This window comes from Bison bison, unplaced genomic scaffold (genome assembly GCF_000754665.1).
Source record: "Bison bison bison isolate TAMUID 2011002044 unplaced genomic scaffold, Bison_UMD1.0 scf7180017864352, whole genome shotgun sequence".
Taxonomy (NCBI): Eukaryota; Metazoa; Chordata; class Mammalia; order Artiodactyla; family Bovidae; genus Bison; species Bison bison.
Window position 1 is genome coordinate 537,517 of NW_011494924.1, and position 25,101 is coordinate 562,617.

Sequence of the window (25,101 nt, forward strand, 5' to 3'; positions counted from 1 at the left end):
TATGTTATATATTTTTTAAAAAACAATTTTAAAATTTACTTATTTTTGTGTGTGCTGGCTCTTCGTTGTGCGGGCTGTCTCTAGCTGTGGCAGGCAGGCTGCTCTAGTTGCGGTGTGCTGACTTCTCATTGCTGTGGCTTCTCTTGTTGCAGAGCAGGGGCTCTAGAGCACGGATTTCAGTAGTTGTCACAGGGACTTTGTTGCCCCTCAGCAAGCGGGATCCTCCCAGACCAGGAATTGAACCCATGTCCCCTGCATTAGCAGGCAGACTCCTAACCACTGGACCACTCGGGAAATCCCTACTTTGTCTTTCAGCAGTGGCCCATTATAGATATGAAATGAACATTAGTACTGATACATCACTAAAAATAACAATTTAAAATAAGTTACTGTTCAGTACCACCACCATGGCAGTAGTTGTGATCAGAGTAAGAAACCAAAGGAGAGACTGTCATGAGCATCTTCGTTAGAACCCCGTGGACTGCTGCACATGTTCACTTAATACCCCAGAGTTTTCAAACTGTTTTGTTGTCAGTGGGGACTTTTTTCCTTTTTGATAAGTGCTTATTTGGTGTTATAGAACATTTATAGTAAGTTGCAAGAATCATAAAACAGACCCTTGTTCACCACTTGTTAACATTTTGTCCCATTTGCTTTATCATCATTGTGTGTGTATTAGGTATATATAATTTTTAAAACCACTCTGAGAATATGTGAAACAATGTCCCTCTTGCCTCCAGTACTTAAATGAGACAGTGTCTAGATAATCCTGTTTTTCATCAAGTTTCTATTCACTCGTCTACCATGGTGATTTTCTGCTTCCATCATCCTTTCTGTTTTTATAGGTTGATATCTGCTAGAAGAGATTGCTTTCTTTTCTTCCTTATATATTGATGGATTTTTAAAATTCAATTTTTATTTCACATGTTATGCTTTAATCTATTATTGCCATTTATTTTGATGCTCAGATTGTCTCACAGTTGACCACAGTAGCCCTTTCTAACTGGCATCAGTATCTTTTTGACATGCCCTCATCATTTCTGAGTAGTCTTTTATTTTCTTACATAAGATGTTGCCTGCTTATTTTGTATTTTCCTGCCCAATCCTGGGTCAGCCATTCCTCCAGGGAGCTCTGGTTTTACTAGAAAATGTGGTTTAGATATCAGGATCTGGATTTAAGATATGTTCATCACTACAAGGTGTCATTGCTTCTAGACTCTGAGTGAACAGGTAGGAAGTATATGTATGAATGTGTTTGTGTGTGTATTCCTATGTCTATATGTTTTTATTATAAAAATTTGTAATATAGCGTGATATATAATATAATAGCCATGTGTTCATATTGATACCTCCAATTCAAATCTAATATCCAGGGGCATATTCTAATTTTCCTATAGGAGGACATTAAAAAAAATGTTTGTTCCTCCCCAAGTTTTTGGTTGCCCTGTGTGGCATTCAGGATCTTGGTTTCCACCACCCACCAGGGATTGAACCCATGTACCCTGCAGTGGAGGCACAGAGTGCTAACCACTGGACAGCCAGGGAAGTCTTGGGAGGACATAAAAAAAATCCTTTACAAATTTCATTGTAAAGCAACCACCTAGCACCTGTGTTCACTATTCCTGATAGATTGCACTATCCTCCTTTATTTTTAAAAGCTGATGACATATCAACTCATGATGTAGTCAGTGAAGTAAATGTTAAACCTCATGTCAGACTTCAATTCATTTTGTCTGAGTTGCTTTAAAAAACTGTCTCTAGACATGGATACCAAGGGGGAAGGTCAGGGGAAAGTGGGATAGGATGAATTGGGAGATGGGGATTGACATACACACACTGTTGATACTAAGTATAAAACAGATAACTAATGAGAACCTACTGTATTGTACAGGGAACTCTACTCACTGCTCTGTGGTGACCTAAATGGGAAGGAATTTTTTAAAAATGGGGATATCTGTATACATATAGCTGATTCACTTTGCCATACAGTAGAAACTAACACAGCATTGTACAACAAGCATGCTCCAGTATAACTGTTCAAATCAGCCTGCCCATTTCACCCATAATTGGGCACACTTTAAAAAAAATGCTGTCTTTATTTTTTACTTTGTGTTATGGAAAATATCAAACAGACCTAAAAATGGACCCTCATGTAAGTAAACACCATGCTGCAGTAGTCACCAACTCAGCTTCTGTTGAAGGAGATCTTAGATAGCATATAAATTTATCAATAACAATTTCTGTAAAGCAAAACAAAATTTCTGTATATCTCTTATGAAATACTTTTCTTAAAAATATAAATAATAAAAAATTTAAAACAATTCTTTAGTATAATTAAATTTCAAGTGAGTCTTACAAATTTCCCAGTCATAGGTTATTTTTTATGGTTCTTTCAAGTCGGAAGCCACATAAAGTCCACATAGTGCGTTTAAGTCTTTTATTTCTCTTTATTTATAGGTTTCTCCTCCAGTTCCCTTCCTCTGTCTCACCCTTTTTTCTATAAATCTAGGTTGTTTGCACTATAGATTTCTTCACATTCTGGACTTTGCTAATTGTACTTCCATGCTGTCATTAACACGTTCCTATATTCTCTCAATGTCCAGCAAATCTGTTGTTAGATCCAAAGGCTTAATCAGCTTCAGACTTACTTTTTTTCTTTGGCTGCGCTGGGTCTTCGTTGTTGCGTGCAAGCTTTCTTTAGTTGTGGCGAGCGGGAGCTACTCCAGTTGCGGTGCGTTTTCTTCTCGTTCCAGTGGCTTTTCTTGTTGTGGAGCACAGGCTCTAGTCTGGGTGGGCTTCAGTAGTTGTGGGCACAGGCTTCTTTGCTCCATGGCATGTGGGATCTTCCCAGACCATCTGTCAATCAAACCCATGTCCCTGGCGTTGGCAGGTGGGTTCTTAACCACTGAACCACTAGGGAAGTCCCTGTATTTACTTTTTTTTTAAATCATGAATGCTTCACAGGTGATGGTATACCTTCCTCTAGGAAGTATTAATGGACCATCAATGTCCATATATCTCTCATCTCATATGAGTGGCAATTGATTTATTACCTAGATTAATTTTTTTCAACACGGATTTGCAAAATGATTGTATTGTAAGTACATACGTACCTCAGAGATAATTTCGGTTCAGTTCTAGACCACTCCCATAAAGTGAGTATCACAATAAAGTGACTCACATGAATTTTTTAGTTCCTTAGTGCATATTAATGTTTACACTAAACAGTAGTCTATTTAAAGTGTGGAGTATCAGGCCTAAAAAATGTACATACCTTAATTAAAAAATAGTTTACACATGTTCCCCATCCTGAACCCCCCCTCCCACCCATGGCAGATTTATGTTGATGTATGGCAAAACAAATACAATATTGTAATTAGCCTCCAATTAAAATAAATAAATTTAAATTTAAAAAAAAGCAGATATAAGTTAAAAAAAATAGTTTATTGCTAAAAATGCTAACATCACCTGACAATGTAAGATTGCCGGTCATTCACTTTGTTTAAAAAAAAAGAGTAGTATATGTAAAGTGCAATAAAATGAGTTATGCCTGTATATAATTTTTTCATTTTAATTGGACTATTTCAGTAGGGATCAGCTTTCATTTCCTAGAGGTACAGCTCATATAGGAAAGCAGGTAAAATGCTTGATATATACTGGTTTCAGAATAATGAATTGGTTCCCTAGTATCCTCAAAAAGGTGAAAAATCAGTTTTTTTCTAAGTTCTATTCTAAAGTCATGAATGTAAGTATTTTGCTTTGTTTCAATCCATTGCAGTTATTATTACTATTTTACTGATGCCCAAATTATCACATTTTAGTTAGTGGGAGTCTCTTCACGTTGGCTTTTAAGTCCCTTGGACCTAACTCCAAAAGACTTGGATAGCTTAATTGATTTCTGATATGACAAGTTTTGTACATTTCCTGCCCTATACCTGGAATCAACTGTTTTTCTAAAGAGCTCTGCTTCCTTTTAGTGGGAAATGGTATTTAGGAACTGTAGTCTGGGTGCTAGAAGTGAAAGAACCATCTTTTTTTCCTTTTTAAAATAATACTAGATTTATTTATTCTCTCCTGCACTTATTATAGGTCAAAATTCCAAGGTATTTTAATTGGGTGATTGTGGTTAGTTATATGAACAAGTTAATGCTGGCGTTGGCAAGAGATTTCAGTTCTTTACCATATAGACATCTTAGGGCTGCTGAAGTTTTTATGACGTGGTGGCTGGCTTCTCCCAGAGCTAGTGATCCAGGACAGCCAGTGGCATCTTTTGATTCATTTTTCTACTGGGCAATAGGCTATAGTTTTCTGGCTGTGAATCCAGACTACTTGGTGCTGACACTCGCTTTGTGGGCTAAATAACCAAGTTATGTAACTCTTTGTGCCTTATTTTCCTTAGCTATAACTTTGCGATAATGATAATATTTAGAAACTTTATAATATAGGGTCTTTGTAAAGATTCAGACAATTAAAACTGTCTCTGGCGTTTAATACGCATGGTAAGCACTCAGCTGGCTGCTGTTGCTTCTATTACCACCCCCACTGGGATGGAACTACAGACATGAAACCTAGTCAGTAAGTTGCCCTTGACAGAAATAGTCTTTCTTCTTCTTTGCCCAAAATTGCCATGACTGAAAAATTGTTTACAGATTCCAGATATTCCAAGTATGATAGAAAAGGGTTAGAGAATCATAGCCACACCTGTTTTGATTATGTACATGGAGGATATTTCATTCTTAATCTGTGTTCATGGAGACTTTAGTGCAGATATGTGTTGATGTAATGTGACCAGGAATCAGCCAAACATTCCCCCTGGTAACTTTTTGTTTTAAAATACTGATTTTCAGGGAGTTTTAAAAAAATGAAAAGGAGGTCCCGTGGACCTTTCACCCAGTTTACCTCAATGGTAATATTTTGTGTGTCAAGTACAATGTCAGTTTTTGATGATCAATTTTCATTTAGCAATAATTGACTAAGCAGCTGTTATATGCTAAGTATTTGGAGGTATAAGTGATTAAACTCTGACCTTGAGCAGCTCGGTCCTTCTCTTTGGGTTCTCATTGTTAATATTTCTAAATGTATGTTTTGTCTTTTCATTGTTGAAGCTTGCATAAGCGGCTCCTTAGTGTTAAGCATTATGTTATTTCTCACATTCATATTTGCCCTGTTTTAAAACAATTTTTTGAATTGTGTCTCCGTCTTTCATTTATAATCTTTACAGCATCAGAACCATGTTGCCTGCATTGTCTTATTTTAATCACGTGCCAGTTTTGCAGTGCTACCAAGTCTGGATCTGAGAGGCGGCTTGTGTGATTCATTTACATATATTTCTGTTAATATAGCTCCCCAAATTAATTTTCAACTTTGCATTTTACATCCAATTACATGTTCGTTTTAAGAAGGAATTTTTCATATGTAGAATTTTAAAACTGGTTCAAAGAGCAGAAGCTATTAAACAATAGCAGAAACCAGACAATATGTAGGACTTTAAATAGTAATTGTTAAACATTTGAATGTTCCCAAAAATATGAGTCTCTGTGTCAGTGTGTGTTTCTACATGTTATTCCACTAGGGACTTGCACAGATAGGTTTTGCATAATATCCTTGCTGTTATTGTCAGCCATAAACAAATTACACGTATTTAACAAGTTAATGTCAGATTGGCCAGGAGCCACTGGGAGGTGTGTACTTAGTGACATCAGCTGGCAAAGAGCCCTGGTAACAGGGAGGGTTGGAAGGGTAGTGGAGGGAGAGGAAGCAGGAGGGAGGGAGAAAAGGAGAGAGACAGAGAGACTGACTGTATCTGGGGATTCTGGCAAGGTGAAGAGCTGGTCTGTTTGGCAGGACCTTCCCATCTGGGATCCATCTGTGTTTCCCTGGAATGGGACAGGCAGCTCTAGTCAGTGAGAAATCGCAGATGTGAGAGAGCTGACACATGTCCAGCTAATGAAAGAAGGAAGAAGGCTGGTCTCACATTGGGCTTTGAAGATTAGGAGGAGAAAAAGAGGAGCTTTTCTGTATCTATCTCAAATAAATTTGGTATATTTTAAGACTCTAGATTGTTACAACCTGGGCATTTGGGGTAAGTACACTCTAGTTTTGGGGGCTAACATGGGCAATTATTTATTTCAGATTATGATGATATGAATCTTTTGATATTTGATGAGAGTTTAGCCTTTAGCTACTGTTATTTTGATACTTCATTTAGTTCATATTTTTACTGTATCATTTTTCACTTCCACCTTTATATTTGAATGCCATGCTTTCTTGAATGGAAACTTTAATCAGATGTTACATATGAATTCTATGGCTAGATACAGTCCCACAAATATTTCTTTAAGGTATTCTACATTGAGTCTTTCTGTGATATTTTGAGGGAAATTTTTTTCTCCTTTAGTATGCATAATACAAATAGTGTTAAAAAAAAATGACTCATAAAATACTCTTTCTTATTGTCACATTTTATTTCAACATATTTGGGTGAATTACAGCTAAAAGATAATTTTAATGTATTTAGCTCTTTGTTTTCCTCTCATAATTTCTTCCTATCTTGTTTTCTTCTGCTTACTTCCTACATGCAAAATAAATAACATCGACAAACCTGATTTGAATTGTAAGTTTGGAGTAGTTTTGTGATGCAGTAAATTCATGTGTAGTTAGCTACTGTGTTCTGTAGTCCTTTTTAGTTTGTGATCCATAATTTAATTTTTTTTGGCTATTTCTATACATTGTATTCATGTTTTTCCAGGCCCCCTAATTTGGACAACTATGAGAAGAGCATGGGTTTGGGAATTAGTCATACTGTACAGCTCTTATTTGCTAGTTCTCTAATCTCAAGCAAGCTACTTATTCTCTTTGAGTCTGTTTTCTGAAATTCCTGCCTTATGTCATTATTGGCGAGATTTGTCTGGCACATAGAAGGCATACAAGTTAGTTTCAGAACTTTCTAGATGTTCATTATTTTGCTGTGATTGTCTCCTAAATCTTCTGCATTTTTAACTTCAGGCTCTTAGACTAAGAATAGATCTTATCTATGTAGTTTTCAGGGTACTTTCCTCTCACTTTACTTACCTTCCAGATCATTTGTTTCTGTTACAAATGTTGTATGCCATCTTTTTTTCTCACTGTGATTATAAATGATTTGGAAAGTATTCTAAATATTGTAATGCAAATGAACCTGTTTTATTATATCAGAACAGAACTTTAAATTGTATTTCTTTTCTTTCAAAATGCAAATAGGAACTTAAAAAAGCACTTTATTCCTTAAAAATTCTTCAGTCTTCACTTACATTAGTTGGGTAATTATTTTAAGAGCACAGTATTAGTACAATACTGTTCATTTTCTTCTTTCAGTTTTGCAGTCAGATTTCTTTAGCTGGGGGGAGACTTTGTAAATGAACTTTTAAAATGCATATTCTCTTACACCCAGTTGATTAAATGATTTAGTAACAAATTTCGAGTTTCTTTTTTTGATAGGTTCCGGTGTTCAGAATCTTTGGAGACTTGTTTGAATATTTGAGAGGGTATAGGATTTATATTGAATTTAATTGATACTCTTTCAGTGAGCAAGCTCTTTTCATTGTACTCTAAATGACGTGCTCCTAGGTTGAGTGGAGAGAAAAAGACTTAATGCTGAAGTGTAGTACAGGTTAGGGTCTACTGTGAAGTCATTCTCATACTGCCGCATGTCCTTACCAGGGATGCTTTTGATGCTAGAGTTTCAAGAAGCATATGAAACGATAAATAATATGCATTTTAATATGTGGAGTTACTCTGACTGCAAATAAGGGTGGCTTATTAAATATCCTGCTAGGGCCAACACAGTTCAGGAGGATAGCTGCTTATTACTAAGGCAATAACCAATATTTTTGACTTGAATATTAGAGAAAATTATAGTATTGGGTTGGCCAAAAAGCTCATTTGGGTTTTTCGGTAACATCTTATGGAAGATGTTCATCTTTCTGAAGACTGTGAAAGCTTTCAAGAAACTTTCTTACTGTAAAAAGAGGAAACCACCTAAATTGGCTTCCAGGAATGACCCAAAAGAAAGAAAGAAAGAACACATGTACACCCGTGGTAGATTCATGTTGATGTATGGCAAAACCAATACAATATTGTAAAGTAATTAGCCTCTAATTAAAATAAATAAATTTAAATTAAAATATATATATATATTGAAAAAAAAAAAGTGAAGTCACTCAGTCATGTCCGACTCTTTGTGACCCTGTGGACTGGAGCCCGCCAAGCTCCTCTGTCCATGGGATTTTCCAGGCAAGAGTACTGGAGTGGGTTGCCATTTCCTTCTCCAGGGGATCTTCCCAACCCAGGGATCGAACCTGGGTCTCCTGCATTGCAGGCAGACGCTTTATCCTCTGAGCCACCAGGGAAGCCCCGGGAATGACCCAACCAAGGCTTATTTTATAGCAAGGGGCCATGTTGGGTTGAAGGTATTTACAACAATAATGTCAGTAAACTAGAGAAGAAGATAATGACATTTAAATTGCATCTTTGGAACATAAAGGAAGAGTGCTTTTAAGTTTGAATGAATATACTTTATACGTAACTGGAAAAATTCAAGTTGATCTGAAAGTCTAGTTGGATCATGCGTTGAAGGTTTTTTAAGGCCAGTAATGTTCATAAGTCCCCAGTGAATACCTATTGAGAATGCTAGGACTGAAAGGGATCTTAAGGATAATCTAGTCAGTTGCATTATTTTATAGATAAGGCAAGTTGAGGAAGGGTGATAGAGTGGTAAAAAGTCAGCCTGGCCCAGCGTTTATTACCCTGGTTGGTAACTGAGCTTGGACTGGCATCGTATCCTGAGTTTCCAGGACATTGATTTTACAGTTTTTCATTGCCCATTGTGTGTGATAATATGGTAAGAGATAAAAAGTCTTCTAGAGGAAGTAAAATGAACTCAAATGAGTAAGTCCTGGAAATTACTGCCAACTCAGGCAATCAAGAGAATCTTCAAGAAGAGTTAGCGTTTGATTAGAATTTAGAAGGACAGGAAGAACTTGGACTCCTCATTTTTTTTTTGGAAGAAGCACAGTGGATAGATGAAAAAGTTCACCTTTCATTAGCTCCAAGTGCATTAACTCAGACTTTGTCAGATACATAACTACACAGTGTTAATTTCTACTGTGTTTTCAATTTGCCTAGCTGTTGTTGCTGCCTTTCCAAATCCAAGAGTAATTGTTTTTTTCTGAGATAATTATCTATATACATGATACCCCCTACCCCCTTTTTAAACTTAAGATTTATACAAGAACTCTATAATTTAAAAGGTTTCTACTTAGGTGGACTGTGTGAGTTGTTTAATTTTCCCTCCAAGTTCGAGTCAATAAATACAGGAATTAGGAGTGGCTGTGTCTTGCAGAAAAACAACCCACTATAACTGGGTTTTTATATTCTCACTGGTTGATGGGCTTTCCAAACAGTGTTTACCTTTTAAGATCTATGTGGCGTCATATTTATGCTGGGAAACTTAAAATGCATATGGATTTACTTTTCTCAAGCATGCCAAAACTTGCAAAAGCCACTCTTTGTGCTTTGTTTAAAGCAATGGCTAGCAGAAATCCTGTTATCATTCAGTCTTGAGCAGCTTGTTAGAGACGCCTGGCAAGGTGGAGTGCAGGTCTATATGGAATATATATGTGCATATGTCTGCAGTTGCTTCTCATAGCTGAAGTTCTGGAGTAATTAGGGTATGTATTTTCATTTGGTTATGCTAGTTAGGAGAGGTGGGGGAAAGTCAGTGAAAAGATATGTAGGCTTTGGCATTAGACTGTGTAACCATGAGCAAATTTAACCATCACTACTGACCCCCAGTTTTTTCCCTTGTAAAATGGGAATAAAGGTAGCTATTATTGTGGGCTGTAAGAATTAAGTTAGAAAGTAGCAAGCATGATACTAGCAGCATAAATACTCAATCAGATTTACCTTACCATGTGATTTTTCTCAGTTCCCCTAACATCGAAGTTGCAGTTAAAATGTGTTTCTTGCATTTTTAATAAGCCTCGCTTCAAGCTGACAGGAAGCCAGCCCTGCTTCCTTAACTAATTCTTAGTCATGGGAGAAGGGTGTGTAGAGAGAATGCATCAGCCTTAACTCAAACCTGTTGCTGTGTGGCAAGCTGTTAGTGCTTAGGGACCTTGGTTACTTGCCCTGCTGGAAGAGCTGGGGGATGGGCCTCTTTGAGGGTGACAGATGTGCCCTCTGCTGCCGGCGGGCGCATGCCGGCTCTGTCCCTCTGCTCCCAACACCAGGTGCAGCCATTGTTCTGGCTGGTCTCTCTTCATCCGGCCTCGTCTGTTACTCTGCTCTTTCTAGCTCATTGTTTCTGTAGGAAATTAGCATTAAAAACCCATCTGAAACCCCCATGTCCCTCAACTGCAGGTGACTGTTATTGGCCCCAGCTGCCACCCTTGCGCTTGATTACTTCCATATGGGTCTGTGCAAAGAAGTAGTAGCCATTTATTGATTTCCACCACAACCCCCACCTCTATTACTCAAAGTGTAATACCCTGAAATCTATTAGACCCCCAATAGGCTGTATAGCTCAGTTGGCACTACAACTGTGATGAACGTTTTACAAGCAAAACTAATTATGCCCTCTTTCTCCCCCTTTACCACCTCCTACGTAAATATTAAATGTAAAAAACCAGAATGTCATTGTGGAATAGTAAATCTTTTAAATGTCTGGAGAAGAATCTTTCTGAGTAGGAAAGCTTTTAGATTTTGGATGGGCTTTTATGGAAAATTTTAGTCATTGCTTTAAATATTTCATACCACACCCATAACATTCAAGCAAACCATGGCCCAGTAGGCCCCTAGGGTGGGGGTGGGGGGACACAAACATTTTGGTCATCTGCTCTTTGGTTTATTAAATTTAGTCAGGGCAGGCAGGATGTTAGTAAAGGGACCTAGTTTTAAATAATAATATATTTTGTGGAAAACTGCACACATTTAGAACTAGCTAAGTCCTCTAATTTTGTATCATTTTGTTGTTTGCCCCACTATGTTTGCACAAATTTTTATTCCAGTTTATTTACTCCAATAAATACCACAGAGGGGAGATTGGCTTCCTGGGCTTTTCTTCCTTCATCAATAAATTAAGTGTTCTATTTTGGTTATTGGACTAAATCCAGATTATAATGTATAACAAGTTACCAGACTTAAAACCCTAAATCAAAATTGTTACATGGACAAAGTCACTACCCTTATCAGTAAAGAGAATCTGGTCCTGGTGGCCTTTACAAGTAAACAACTCAGAAAAATCAAGGCGGGGATAATTGACTAAGGTATTTTGACTGCTGATTATTTAGATGTGTCAACTCAGTCTTAAGGTAAACTCTTGAGTTTATAATATTTCAAATTAAGTTATTTAATCTGATATATAAAGTACCAATTTCAGTGTTTCAAATTTAGCTTTGTGGTGCTTATAACATAAGTAATTACAGAACATAAAGCCATTTCTGTTGGAGAAGTGTCCTTTTGCATTTCTTCCTTTTTTCCTTTTCCTTTCTCTTCAGGAATTTGCAGCTTGAAAAGTTCCTGGAGGCCCTGGCAGCCAACATTTTACCGGATAGCTCCTTTGCAGGCAAGGCTCCAAGTCAAGCTGTATGATTGTGTTTAGAATGGTTTACGATTTGTCATTTTTGAAGAGTCTCTGGAGCGCGTTTAGATTTGTCCCTCACTTAAGGAATGAAGAAATAGAAGGTTAGAGAGATCAAGAAAGGAGAGGATTGAGGTTTGAAACTGAGTCTTCTGACTCCAAATTAAGTGTGGGGCTAGTAAAAGTTAAGGCTGATTGTAAGCATGGCAGATGTTACTGTCTTGGAGTGTGCGTATGTATTCTTAGTTTTTCTTCCTTTATTAGTTTTTCTTCTTGATGCTCTGGAAGAACAGAATTTTCCTTTAGTGGCCTTTCTGAAGAGAGAAATATGATTCTTCTTCTACTGTCTTAGAGATTTGCAACCATATGTAAAATAGATAGCCAGCTGGAATTTGCTATATCGCTCAGGATATAGCAGGATCTATATATCAAACAGGATCTCTGTATCAACCTGGAGGGGTGGGATGGAGAGGGAGATGGGAAGGAGGTTCAAAAGGGAAGGGATATATGCGTACCTTTGGCTGATTCATGTTGAGGTTTGACAGAAAACAACAAAATTCTGTAAAGCAATTATCCTTCAATAAAAAAATAAAAGAGATTTGCAGTCTAGTATGAGATAAATTTTCTGTTCATCCCTTTTAATGATGTAAATTGTCCTATACCATTCACGGGTCCAGTGCCATGATGAAGCTGGCACTGGCTTTGTTTTTGAATGAGAACTGTGATTTCAAAAGCAGTGTTCTTGGGTTGCCCCAAGTAGAAAAGCATGGCAAGTGACCATGTATGCTTGTATTGCTCAGATCACATTTATGATAGAGATTCTTCAACAGGACTGGGATTGGGGTAAGGCAACTGAGATGCCTAGGTGAAGAATATGAGGCACTCTCTAAGGGAGGCACTCAGCTAAGGGAACAATCTCTTACACCTAATTTTTAAAAAATGTATCAGGGACTTCCCTGATGGTACAGTGGATAGGAATACACCTGCCAAAGCAGGAGACATGGGTTCGATCCCTGGTCCAGAAGATTCCACATGCCACGGAACAACTAGACCCATGTGTCGCAACTCCTGAGCCCAAGTTCTGCAACTGTTGAAGCCTGGGCTGCCTAGAGCCTGTGCACTGCAACAAGAGAAGCCACTGCAATGAGACGCCTGTGCACCAAAGTGAAGAGTAGCCCCCGCTTGCCATAGCTAGAGAAAGCCCTCACACAGCACCGAAAATCAGTGCAACCAGAATCTTTTTTTTTTTTTTTTAAAGGTGTATCTGGAAGGGGGGCAAGAGAACCTGTGATTGGCCTTGGGAACTTTAATTTTGGGAGTCTGTTTTAAACACTTTCGTGCACGTTTTTGAAGGTCGTTCAGCTTTCTTGGTTTGTTACATTTTAATGTACCACTTAATTTTTTTCCCTCATATTTTGCATACACAATATATACAGTTAATAGGATAACTGAAATTATGGGCAGTGTGAGGACAGACATGAGAGAATATCCCACACTGCATATTTCCTGCCTTTTTGAGGGTGATTGTTTAATATCCTTTAACTGCATCCTTCTATGTCATCTTCCTGTAGCTTTACTCCTATCTATATGCTGATGACTCCTAAAGTTACACTTTAAGTCATGTTTGTCTTTTGAACTCCAGGATCCTCTCATCTTGCTGCCTCATGACTGTTTCCACATGGCAGACTTGCTGACTGTGTTGCTCAAGTATACTGCAGCTGTAGTAATTTCCCAATTTTATTAGTTTTTAGAAAGATGTGTTAACACTTTCCACTGTGTTTTCAGTTTCTCTTTGCAGTTCTGTCAGATTTTGTTTTTGAACCTGTGTTGTTGTGTACATACTTTGTCCAGGATCATCATATTTTCCTTAGGACTCATTTCTTTATCATTTAGATAATGATCTTTTTTGTCCCCAATAGTGCTTGTTTATTAAAATCTGTTTTCTCCAGTATTAATATTGCTAATTCATTTGTCTTTTTTTAATGATTTTTTTCTTAACCTTTCAGTATTATTATGGTTTTAACATGACTCTTATGAATATCAAATATGCAGATTTTGTTTGAATTCAATCTGAAAATATTCTCTTACTTGGTAACGTTGTTCAGTTGCTCTGTTGTGTCTGACTCTTTGGGAGCCCATGGACTGCAAGACACCAGGCTTCCTTGTCCCTCACTATTTCCTGAAGTTGGCTCAAACTGACGTCCATTGAATCGGTGATGCCATCCAACCATCTCATCTTCTGTCATCCCCTTCTCCTCCTGCCTTCAATCTATCACCAGCATCAGGGTGTTTTCCAGCGAGTTAACTCTTAGTGAATGAGTTTGATACGTTTAAAGAGTAGAAAAGTGGCCAGTGTGGTTAAAATGGAGTAGATGATAAGAAGGGCTTCCCTAGATGGCTTAGCAATAAAGAATCCGCCTGCAATGCAAGAGACACATGAGAAATGGGTTCAGTTTCCGAGTTGAAAGGATCCCCTGGAGAAGGAAATGGCAACCTACTCTGGCATTCTTGCCTGAAAAATCCCATGGACAGAGGAGCCCAGCGGGCTGTAGTCCTTAGGGTTGCAAAGAGTCGGACACAACTGAGCTACTTACTGAGCATGCACGCACAGATGAAGAGAAAAGGATAAAGAAGTTAGAGAAATAGGGAGACAGCTCCTGTAGAACTTTGTAAATCAGGGTGAGGAATTTGGATCTTGTTCGTAATAGTGAAAGGGCTATCAGTGGGGTTGTAATGTGGTCTGATTTATACTTTATGAGGGTTATTCTTCCTGTGATAAAGAGAAGGAGCTATCTGGGGGGGATGACTGAAAGCAACAAGGCCAGAAGTAAAAAATAAGTTTGGATTATGTTCATGACTTGGGAGATAGACAGGAGATGATTTGATTATGATTTGGATGTAAATTGAGTTTTCTGAATTTGTCAGTGTATTGAATTTTGAGAGAAGAGTGCTTTCAAATAATTGTCACATTTGTTCTCCTTGTTATTCATCCATTCATTTAAATACTTATTAAGTACCCATCGTGTGCCCAGGGACTCTTCTAGGCATTAAAGTTATATCAGTGAATGAAGCAAAGACCCTGCCCTTGTGGAAATTAAATTCTACTGGGAGAGACAAATGGTAAAGTTGTTTAATAAGTAATATATGTGACCTCAACTATATATGTTGTATATATTTAAAATGTCTGAAATATATGTTACAAAATGGGAAGTGCTAAGGAATAAGGGAAAGAGTTTAAGAAGATCCAGGCTAAGTTGAGGCAGGTGTGTGTGTGTGTGTCAAGGGTAGTTAAGGAGAATGGGTGTGGGTGTGTGTGTAAAGGGTAGGTAAGGAAGGTCCCTGCTGAGAAGGTAACGGTTTTGAGAATGCAAAGGTAATAAATATAAAAGTTCAGCATTTTTTTGCGGCACGTTGTGCCTCTCACTTTTTGAGTACTTATTATCATGAAGATTGAAGATGATAGTTGTTTATGGAGTACAATCTTGACTCTGTGAAGTTGTGTTCATCTTTTTGAGCATAGGCAAGGACTCATCAACGGAGAAGGCAACCGCACCCCACTCCAGTACTCTTGCCTGGAAAATCCCATGGACAGAGGAGCCTGGTAGGCTGCAGTCCATGGGGTCGCTAAGAGTCGGGCACGACTGAGTGATTTCACTTTCACTTTTCACTTTCATGCATTGGAGAAGGAAATGGCAACCCACTCCAGTGTTCTTGCCTGGAGAATCCCAGGGACAGAGGAGCCTAGTGCGCTGCCATCTATGGGGTCGCACAGAGTCGGACACGACTGAAGCGACTTAGCAGCAGCAGCAAGGACTCACCAAATAAGAGCCTAAAGTATTTGGAGTGAGCCTTTAAGAAGTATAGGTCTTGGTGCGTGTGAAACATTCATAAATAGTTGGGGAGTAATTTAATAACAGAAATATACTCTTCTTTAGAAACAACTTGCAAAGTCTTTTTGCTTTGACATTCATGTATATCCAAATGGGGTTTGAAGTGGCATACAATGAAAGATTAAAAAGAAGGCAGATTAAGAGCCAAGGATTTTGGACAAGTATCCTAAGTGGAATTAAGTTCTTGCCACTCAGCACTGCATTAAACGTTTAGCTAAAACGAAAAGGAAAACCCCTAGGTGTTGACTTCTCATCATCTAGATAGAGGATACATGCTTAGGAGAGCCTTTTATCCTGGCTTAGTGAATCCGGGAAGGTGTGTCATGAAAAGATGATACCCAGGTCACTTCTTTTGGAAAAGGTGAAGAGTCCCAGTAAACTTAGAGTTCAGAAGTATATAAGACTGATGTCTAGATTATACAACATAATCTGTAGAAAATGAGATTAAGATTCCTTTAAAAAAATTTTAAAGCAGGAAAGTATAACTTGTTTGTCATTTTTGATGATGGAGACTTCTGGGCAAAAGGTGAATTTCATGAGGGTAATCTTAGGGTTGAGAAGACCATTTTGAGATGATGGGTGTAGTATAGGCAAGAGATGATGAAGGTCTGTATTTTGTTTGTTGTAGATGGAGTAGAGAGGGCCAGAGGATTTGAACTTGGCAGGGAGTGGGTGGAGGATGCAAAGTAATGATTGGTTTTAAAATATAAATGAAAAGACTGAGCCAATCAGTTGTTGTTTTAAATGCAGCCTATGAAGGGTTTTATGAAAAAGGGAGGTTAGAGTTGCCAGTCCAGGTTCCATGCATGATACTGGATGCTTGGGGCTGGTGCACTGGGACAACCCAGAGGGAGGGTATGGGGAGGGAGGAGGGAGGAGGGTTCAGGATGGGGAACACAGGTATACCTGTGGTGGATTCATTTCGATATTTGGCAAAACTAATACAATATTGTAAAGTTTAAAAATAAAATAAAAAAAATAAAAATTTTTAAAAAAAGGAGGTTTAAAAGGGTGAATAAACCTTCGGTACTGTATGTATTTTGTTAGATATTTGGGGGTGGCAAAATAATTTCTAAATATTTCTAGCAACTTTATTTTCAGTTTTTTCCTGCAAGATGAAAAAGTAAATCCTAGAGTTCTTCTTGATTGAATTAGCAGACCATATGGTGTTTACACAGACTGACTGCTACACAAGGTAGCTGTGTTATTTTTCTCTTTCAGGATATAATACTTAACCTGATGCCATGTTCTGAAACATTTATTTTCTAGTGAACAGTATGTGAAGCAATTACTCTAGTAATTGTATTTTTTCTTGATGTCTCAGTTGATGTTACTCTTTGTGTAATGTTTAACCCTACTTGTTTATTTAATCTTTTTAAAAATTAAATCTTTAATCTGTATAGTGCTTTCTAACCTTTTCACATCATAGCACACAGAGAAACTGATCAATTCTGATTGGCCATCCCAGGCTGAGTAAATCATACCTCAGTACACTCATGATCATTCATACCTCTCCAGTGTGCCTTGCCACACAGCTGGGGAAACTGCCTTATAGAAAGATTCTTATACTGCTTTTCTTTCTTTCTTTTTTTGGCTGCTCTGTGTGGCTTGCAGGATCTCAGTTCCCCAACCAGAAATTAAACCCAGGCCATGCCATGGCAGTGAAAACCCAGGATCCTAGGCACCAGAGAACCCTCCTCCCCACGCCCCCGCCAATGCTGCATTTTAGTTAGCTGAAGTTAGGAAAGAGTTATGGTCTATAGCGTGTATCAGATATGACAATGAAGAGCTCAAAAGAACTCACATGGGCTAGTGGAGAGAGATGGGCACACAAAAAAAAGTTAGGTGGTACAGTACAACAAATGACATCTTATCAGTGTTTATAAGGAGTCGTGAGAGTGCAGCTGTGGGAAAGTTTAATTCTGTCAAGTTGCAGTTGAGGAGTATCTGGGAGGACAGAGTTCCTGAGAACAGGGAAGACAGGGCAGTTTAGGGAGAGAGGACAGCCTGTTTGCAGCCTTTATGTATCTTCAATTTCTGTCAGAGATCTTGCTCCTCTTACTGTATAAGATTTTGAAACGTAAGAAGTTTGCTCTAATGGCAGATACAGTTATCTGCCCTGCCAAAATGCCCATTTACTTTCCATTTATGTTGTTTGGATTCAGTCCCTACTCTAATCCAGACTTATATTTGTGTTGTGCTTTTAATTTTCAAAGCTTTTTATCCCCCCATAACAGCTCCCCAGGGGCAGGAAATAAAAAACAGGTGGTAGTCTTTTTATTTTTATGGAGGAGAAAGCTGAGACATCATCATCATATCAGCATTTTTGTTTTCCAGGTCATTAATAAGCAGGAATAGAATCCTGAAGAGAAATCCCTCTGTGATGACTGTCAGTTCCTAGATACAGTTTTTGTTCTTTGCTTAATTACAGAGGGTGCTGTCCAAGAGGAAGAACCTCTGGGCACAGCTGGAGTGCGGACTGCTAGGGCAGTGACCAGGAGGGAGTCAGCAAAGCAGACGGCATGGTTGCCGATCCCAGAGCTAACAGTCTGACATCTGCAAGCTGCAGCTCTAGTCATTGGTCACAGTGTATTTACGTACCTGCTCACAGTTGGTGAGGAATCACTGAGTCTGGAGGAGAAATGGGACTATATAAGAATATACAAGAATATGTCACTAGGACTTCTACTCTGTGTTAGGTAGAGTTGTCCATGAGATTCCATAGTTGGTAGTTGTCCCAGTTCATTTATTGCTATGTTTATTCCATCTTCCTTGTACCAATTTTAGTTTAATGCCAGAATAAGATTGAGCTATCTTAACAGATGAGTAGGTGCTAATTGCATCACTGTGATACTTGCCAAAGAGATTTTGTTTTCTAGTTGCTTTTGATCTGTTCTATCTTTCAGGCTGTCTTGGAAAACACAATACTTGGTTATGTTTTAGGGTATCATTGATAAAAGAGTCATTTCAATGAGTGGTAATGGCTGTTGACCCTTTATATTTGTATCTGAACATTGTATTTATCCATTTTTGTAAAGGTACTTGAAATTTGGGCTTCCCTAGTAGCTCAGATGGTAAAAGCACCCACCTGCAATGCAGGAGACCCAGGTTCGATCCCTGGGATGGGAAGAACCCCTGACGATGGAAATGGCAACCCACTCCAGTATTCTTGCCTGGAAAATCCCATGGACGGAGAAGCCTGGCAGGCTACAGTCCATGGGGTTGCAAAGAGTCATATAAGACTGAGAGATTCACACACACACACACACTTGAATATTTTAGAAAATAGTGAAGAAAAGGGCTTATTGGATTGTTAGTTTTGAGGAGTTGTTTTGGGAGGAAAAGGATGATCTTGGTGTGGAGTTAACAGTTTCAAAATCCTGAAAAAAAATTTTTTTAATGAGATAATCAGTGCGTATGTTTTAATCTGCTAAATTTGTGGTAATTTGTTACATGGAAATAAAACAATTTCTTTCCTGTTTTGTCATGAGTAGATGTCAGGTAGTACATGAGGGTCTAGGACATTTATTTTTTCTTAATTCTTTGAGCTCTTTTTTTGGGGGGGGGAGTCGTCTTTTATCAGAAGCCTCTCTGATTTTGGCTGAAGACGTAAATGGGTTCCTACATAATAACTTTTACTTTTCAGTCTCACTTCCCCAGGACCCACTTCAGCTACAGATGCTTTATACTTACCATCATATAATTGTGAGGATGTCAAGTACTCTAGAAGAATATGAAGTCTGTGTGCTGTGATGAGTGTTCATTTATTGTATTCAATACTTTGTTACAGTGTGCAAAATTCATTGAGCCTTTTAATAATTCGTTCTTCCAGCATCTTTCAGTTTAGATTTCTTATGTTATAGTTATGGTCTCTGGAGTCCAGCAGAGCTATGGTTTCTTTTGGGGTAGGGAGTGGGTAGTGTTCTTGACACACAGCTTGTAGGACTTCAATTCCCCAACCAGGGATTGAACCCAGGCCATAGTCGTGAAAGCCCAGAGTCCTAACCACTAGGCCAGCAGGGAACTCCCAAGCTGTCACTTCCTAACTACTGTATATGGCATTGAGCATAGTGTAACTTCCCCAGAGCCTTAGTTTCTATTGAGTAATGATGATGGTTTTTCCTGTCATTTTGGTGGTGTTGCATAAAGAAAATATTTATAGAATGCTCAGTACAATTCTTTGCACATAATAAATATTATGTTATCATTTACAAATGAAAATAGAGGGTAATGGGAGATATTATTGTTGCCAAAATTTGCTTCCTGACTTCTCCTTTCGAGCAAGAAAGCCTGGCTGAACTCAATATATTGGATAAATTGGAAACCTGATTCCTTATCAGTATGAATTAAGAAATCAGATGGGCATCTGAAGGCTTTTAAATCAGTTTTCCTTTGTTATCAGTTGCTTATGTTTATATCCATTGTTAAAGTGGATGGCTGCATGATACAAATAACATCAAAATATCACAAGTTAATGTAAGAATAATGCAAACTGTTACAGAAAAAACAAGGTAAGATCAAAAGTACATGACCTCTCTCCTGCCCCACTCCTTTCCTTTATAGCTGACTACTTTGGTGTTCGTACACCTAATTCAGGTTTTTCCACACCTCTAAAACTGTAATGTTTTCAAAGCAGTTTATGTGATTGAATTTACTTAAGAGTATTGCTTTCCTTGGAAATAATTAGTTTTTAAAAATAGATCCTAGGAGAGTAGTAAAGAATTGAGAAGTCACATCTAAGAATAGATAACTGGGGCCTAAGTTGAATTGGAAATGAGATAAACAACAACTATTTATTTGTTAAAAGGACCATAGTCAGGGGAATTTTATTAAATGAACTTCTGCGTGCACCCATTTGTTAGTTTCCCTTTGAGCTTTCAGCACTTTATCCATATTGCAAGGCTGTGGAGTTGCTATATTCTGCAGCATCACAAGGCTGGCATAGCAACTCTCTGCTTGCATTGCCTACAGCTATCATCCAAAGGGGCCAAACACATGGCATTGTAGTGTTATTTCCAGATGTCATTTGATGACTTAGAGTTTAAAGAAAGGTATTTGCTCTTGAACAGGAGAAAAAATTGTTACTTTGGCATAAGGTCTATCTTGGCACCATTCCCACATCTGTTATTGATTAGGAGTGAATGCTGGTCAGTCAGAATGCAAGAGTGGCAGCCGATTATCAGGCTCACTCTTCAGGGTGACATACTTAAGGAAATTGCAAGGGTGTCATAAGCTGGCTGAGCAAAAGATGTGAAAGACCCTCTGATAGATGTACAGAGACTTGATGTACAGAGACAGTCTGAGTGGTTTCCACATGCCAAGAAGATATCATAACATCTGCATGCAGAACCTGTCCTTAGAGCGGGCAGTGGAATAGGTAGTAGGATCCTTTCTTGCTGATTTTAAAATAGATTTGATTAACATAAAATGTGCAGATACTGTGTTCAGTCCATTGAGTTTTTAATAGTTGTCTACTCTTGTGTAACTATGCTGCTGCTGCTGCTAAGTCGCTTCAGTCGTATCCAACTCTGCGACTCCATAGATGGCAGCCCACCAGGCTCCTGTGTCCCTGGGATTCTCCAGGCAAGAACACTGGAGTGGATTGCCATTTCCTTCTCTAATGTATGCATGCATGCTAAGTCGCTCCAGTCGTGTCCAACTCTGTGCAACCCTGTGGACTGCAGCCCACCAGGCTCTTCTGACCACGGGATTCTCTTGGCAAGAATACTGGAGCGGATTGACATTTCCTTCTCCATTGTGGAACTATAGTCTTCAATTTTAGAACATTTTAATTTACCAGAAAATTTCTATGTATCTCCTATAACCAGTATCTCACTTCTTCTCTTGTATTTCCATTAAATGGAGTCATGCAGTGTGTATTCTTCTATGTCTGATTATTCTGGTTTTGAGTTTCATACATGTAATTGCATAAATCAATGGATCATTTGTTTTTAATGTTTAATGTAGTATTCCGTTGGGTAGATTTCAATTAGTTACCTATTGATGGACATTTGAGTTGTCTCCAGTTCTGGCTCCTATAAATGTCTATATAATTTTGTAAATATACTCTTGAGTAGATGTATGCATGTTTGTTGTTGTTTAGTCGCTCAGTCCTGTCTGACTCTTTTGTGACCTCGTGGACTGTAGCCCACAAGGCTCCTCTGTCCATGGGGTTTCCCAGGTGAGAATACTGGAATGGGTTGCCATTTCCTTTTCCAGGGGATCTTCCCAACTCAGGGATCTAACCTGCATTGCAGGCAGATTCTTTACCACTGAGCCATCAGGGAAGCCCATTTAACATTAAAGGAAACTGCTAAATAGTTCTTTAGTAGTCCAAAGTGGTTGTACCATTTACACTTCTCCCAGCAATTTGTGAGAATTTCATATGCTTCATATCCTTACCATTTCATCTTTTTTAGCAATTTTAGTGAGTTTATTTTTGGTAGCTCCTTGTGATTTTAATGTGCTTTTCCTTGATTAATGATGTTGGCCACATGTATATATTGGACTTTGCTACGTCTCCCTTTGTGAAGATATATTAATCTATTCCATTTGCACAATCTATATTCAAATCCCATTGTCAAAATGTAGATTATTTGTGTCTTTATTGTTAATTTGTCAGAGTTCTGTGTGCATTCTAGATATGAGTCCCTTGTTAGATATGTGAGCTTTAAATAGTTTGTGTTACGCATGGCCCATCTGTCCATTATCTTAATGATGTCTTTTTAAAAAATTCCCTGTTTTTGGTGGTGCTAGGTCTTTGTTGCTGCATTTTGGCTTTCTCTGGTTGCAGAGAACAGAGGCTATTCTTTAGTTGCGGTGCATGGGCTTCAGTAGTTGTGGCGCATGGGCGTAGTTGTCCGTCACCCAGCGTGTGGCATGCATTGCAAGGCAGATTCTTAACCACTGGACCATCAGCGAAACCCTTAATGACATCTTTTGATGAATAGAAAACCTTGACTTCATAAAGTCTAATTTATCAATTTAAGATTTTTTAATAGTTTTTTTATAGTTTGTGCTTTTTTTCTTTTGTGACCTGCCTAAGGATTCTTTGCTTACCGTATGGTCACCGAGATATTCTTCTGTTCTTTTTCTAGGAACTTTGTGACCCTGGGTGTTAGTCTGAGCTCCATGTTGCACTTGTGTTTGTGAATGGACTGACATAAAATGGAGATTTTATTTTTTTTCCTACTTGGGTGTCCCCCACTGAATTGATTTGGTACCTTTTCTAACAGCCACTTGCCTTTGAGTAGTTTGTCCTCTAACCTTTTTTTTTTTTTTTTTTTGAGGTTGTTTTGACTGTTCTAAATGCATAACATATCATGTAAATAAGTTCTTAGTGTCTATCCCTCTTGTCTTTGTTTTTTAATGCAGAGATATTCTTAAATTTCTAAAACTTATAAAATTGAGAATATACTTTTTATGTGGTTGTAACGAAAAGTTGTAGAGTAATGAATGCTGTTGCACAGTATAATTTCTTTTGTGCTTAAAATATAAAGGCATATGACAAATTATTTTAAAATAGAAGAGTGTTTTGAGTTATCTCCCATTATAAGCAAAGCTAACATTTACCTTGTTTTTATTTGGATTTAAATCCAAGTTGAAAAGTTTGGGTTCTAATTTCCCATCCTGATTTTTTTTTTTTAACCTAATTGTTCCATTATTAGGAAAATTCAATAATTCTTTGTAACCCACTAACAAATGCCTGAGAGTTGACTTAAACAGGTTTTTAAAAGTTAAATAAGCAAGTGTGTACTGGACTTGGCACTGGGAATATAGCAGTAATTGAGACAGCCATGGGCCCCAACTTTCAAGGGGCTTACTGTATAAGAGACAGAGGCTGGCCTCTTCTGGGGGGGAAAAAAGACAAATTATGCATTTGGGGACTGTGTGACTGTGAACAGAAGTTTTTTGATGTTCTTTGTTTCAGGCAGCTGATAGAAACATCAAAACCATCACCTAAGGAAGTGATTTTTTTTTTGCCATTTGGGTAGAACAATATCCAGCATAGATAACATTGCAGTGTTTTTGTTTTGTTTTTTAATGAAAATAAGGCCTGAAGCCATGGTATACAGCATGAACATTGGAATGAGTGGGTGTGTATGTCTACAATTTTCTTTGTCTATTATGTAGTTACTTAGTGTTTTGCACTTTCTAAATTCTCTTTACAAAGACTTGTTTTATACTGTGATTGGTATTGTATCTCAGGTTCTTTGTTTTTATTTTTTTTAATTTTGGTTTTGTTTTGTCTTAATCCAGAGGAACCAGAGGTGTTAGCCTGTGTTTTAAAACTCACATTTGATAGTGGTACAAACAGCTGTCACACTGAATAATTGTCAAGTCATTCTGAGGGTTTCTTTTGCTCACTAATCTGTAGGTATAAATCTGGGTTTTAACCACATGTGATTGGTAAAAATTAGTTCTTGGGAGAGTTTATGCTGTGTGAGCCATCTGTTCCCTGTTCTCAAACACTGAATGAAGTTAGCCTTAAGATTTTCAAACCATTGAACTAAGATGTATATTAGGAAGGTAGGCTAAATGAAATCTCTAGAAGAGACACTTGTAATTTGGGATCTATATGTGGACACCACTGGATTTGGTTGTAGAAGCATTAATATATGTGTATATACTCTTCATTTGGTGGACAGAAGTCTTCATTTTTAGCTGATTCTCAGTGGTGACCATGAGCCAAAACAGGATCTTAAGCTGATAGTACAATATGATTTGTGTTTATAAGATTCAGCTAAATCTTCCTTTTTGTGTACATCCCCACTCCATCTTGGACTTCCCTGGTAGCTCAGTCGGTAAAGAATCTGCCTGCAGTGCAGGAGACCGAGGTTTGATCCCTGGGTCAGGAAGATCCCCTGGAGAAGGAAATGGCAACCCATTCAGTATTCTTGCTTGGAAATTCCTTTGGACAGAGGAGCCTGGTGGGCTGTAGTCCAAAGGGTCGCAAAGAGTCCGGCGTGACTTAGCAACTAAACCACCACCCACTCTCTTTCTATTTGAGGTTCCCTCCTTTCATTCTTGTCATCCATGTACACCATGGACTCTTTCTGGGTTAGAAGTGTGACTTCATTTTGTATTCTGAGCACTTAGTACAGTACTTGGGTCATGTTAGCCTTTAGCAGTGATGGATAAGATGAATCATCATGGTAACCTCTTGCTTTAAAAATGGCAGTACTACCTTCAGTTCAGTTCAGTTCAGTTGCTCAGTTGTGTCCGACTCTTTGCGACCCCATGAATTGCAGCACGCCAGGCCTCCCTGTCCATCACCAACTCCCGGAGTTCACTCAAACTCATGTCCATCGAGTCGGTGATGCCATCCAGCCATCTCAACCTCTGTCGTCCCCTTCTCCTCCTGCCCCCAATCCCTCCCAGCATCAGAGTCTTTTCCAATGAGTCAGCTCTTCGCATGAGGTGGTCAAAGTATTGGAGTTTCAGCTTTAGCATCAGTCTTTCCAAAGAACACCCAGGACTGATCTCCTTCAGAATGGACTGGTTGGATCTCCTTGCAGTCCAAGGGACTCTCAAGAGTCTTCTCCAACACCACAGTTCAAAAGCACCAATTCTTCAGCGCTCAGCTTTCTTCAC

General features: G+C 38.3%; 1 protein-coding gene and 1 non-coding gene across 3 annotated transcripts in view; one reads left to right on the forward strand and one right to left on the reverse strand.

Annotated features, from left to right (window-relative positions):
• Window positions 1-25,101, forward strand: part of CBFA2T2 (core-binding factor, runt domain, alpha subunit 2; translocated to, 2) — a 142,941-nt gene that overhangs the window by 51,813 nt on the left and 66,027 nt on the right. The window lies entirely within an intron of this gene.
• TRNAC-GCA lies at window positions 8,316-8,387 on the reverse strand. The gene has a single exon. It is a non-coding gene; the product is annotated as a tRNA-Cys (tRNA).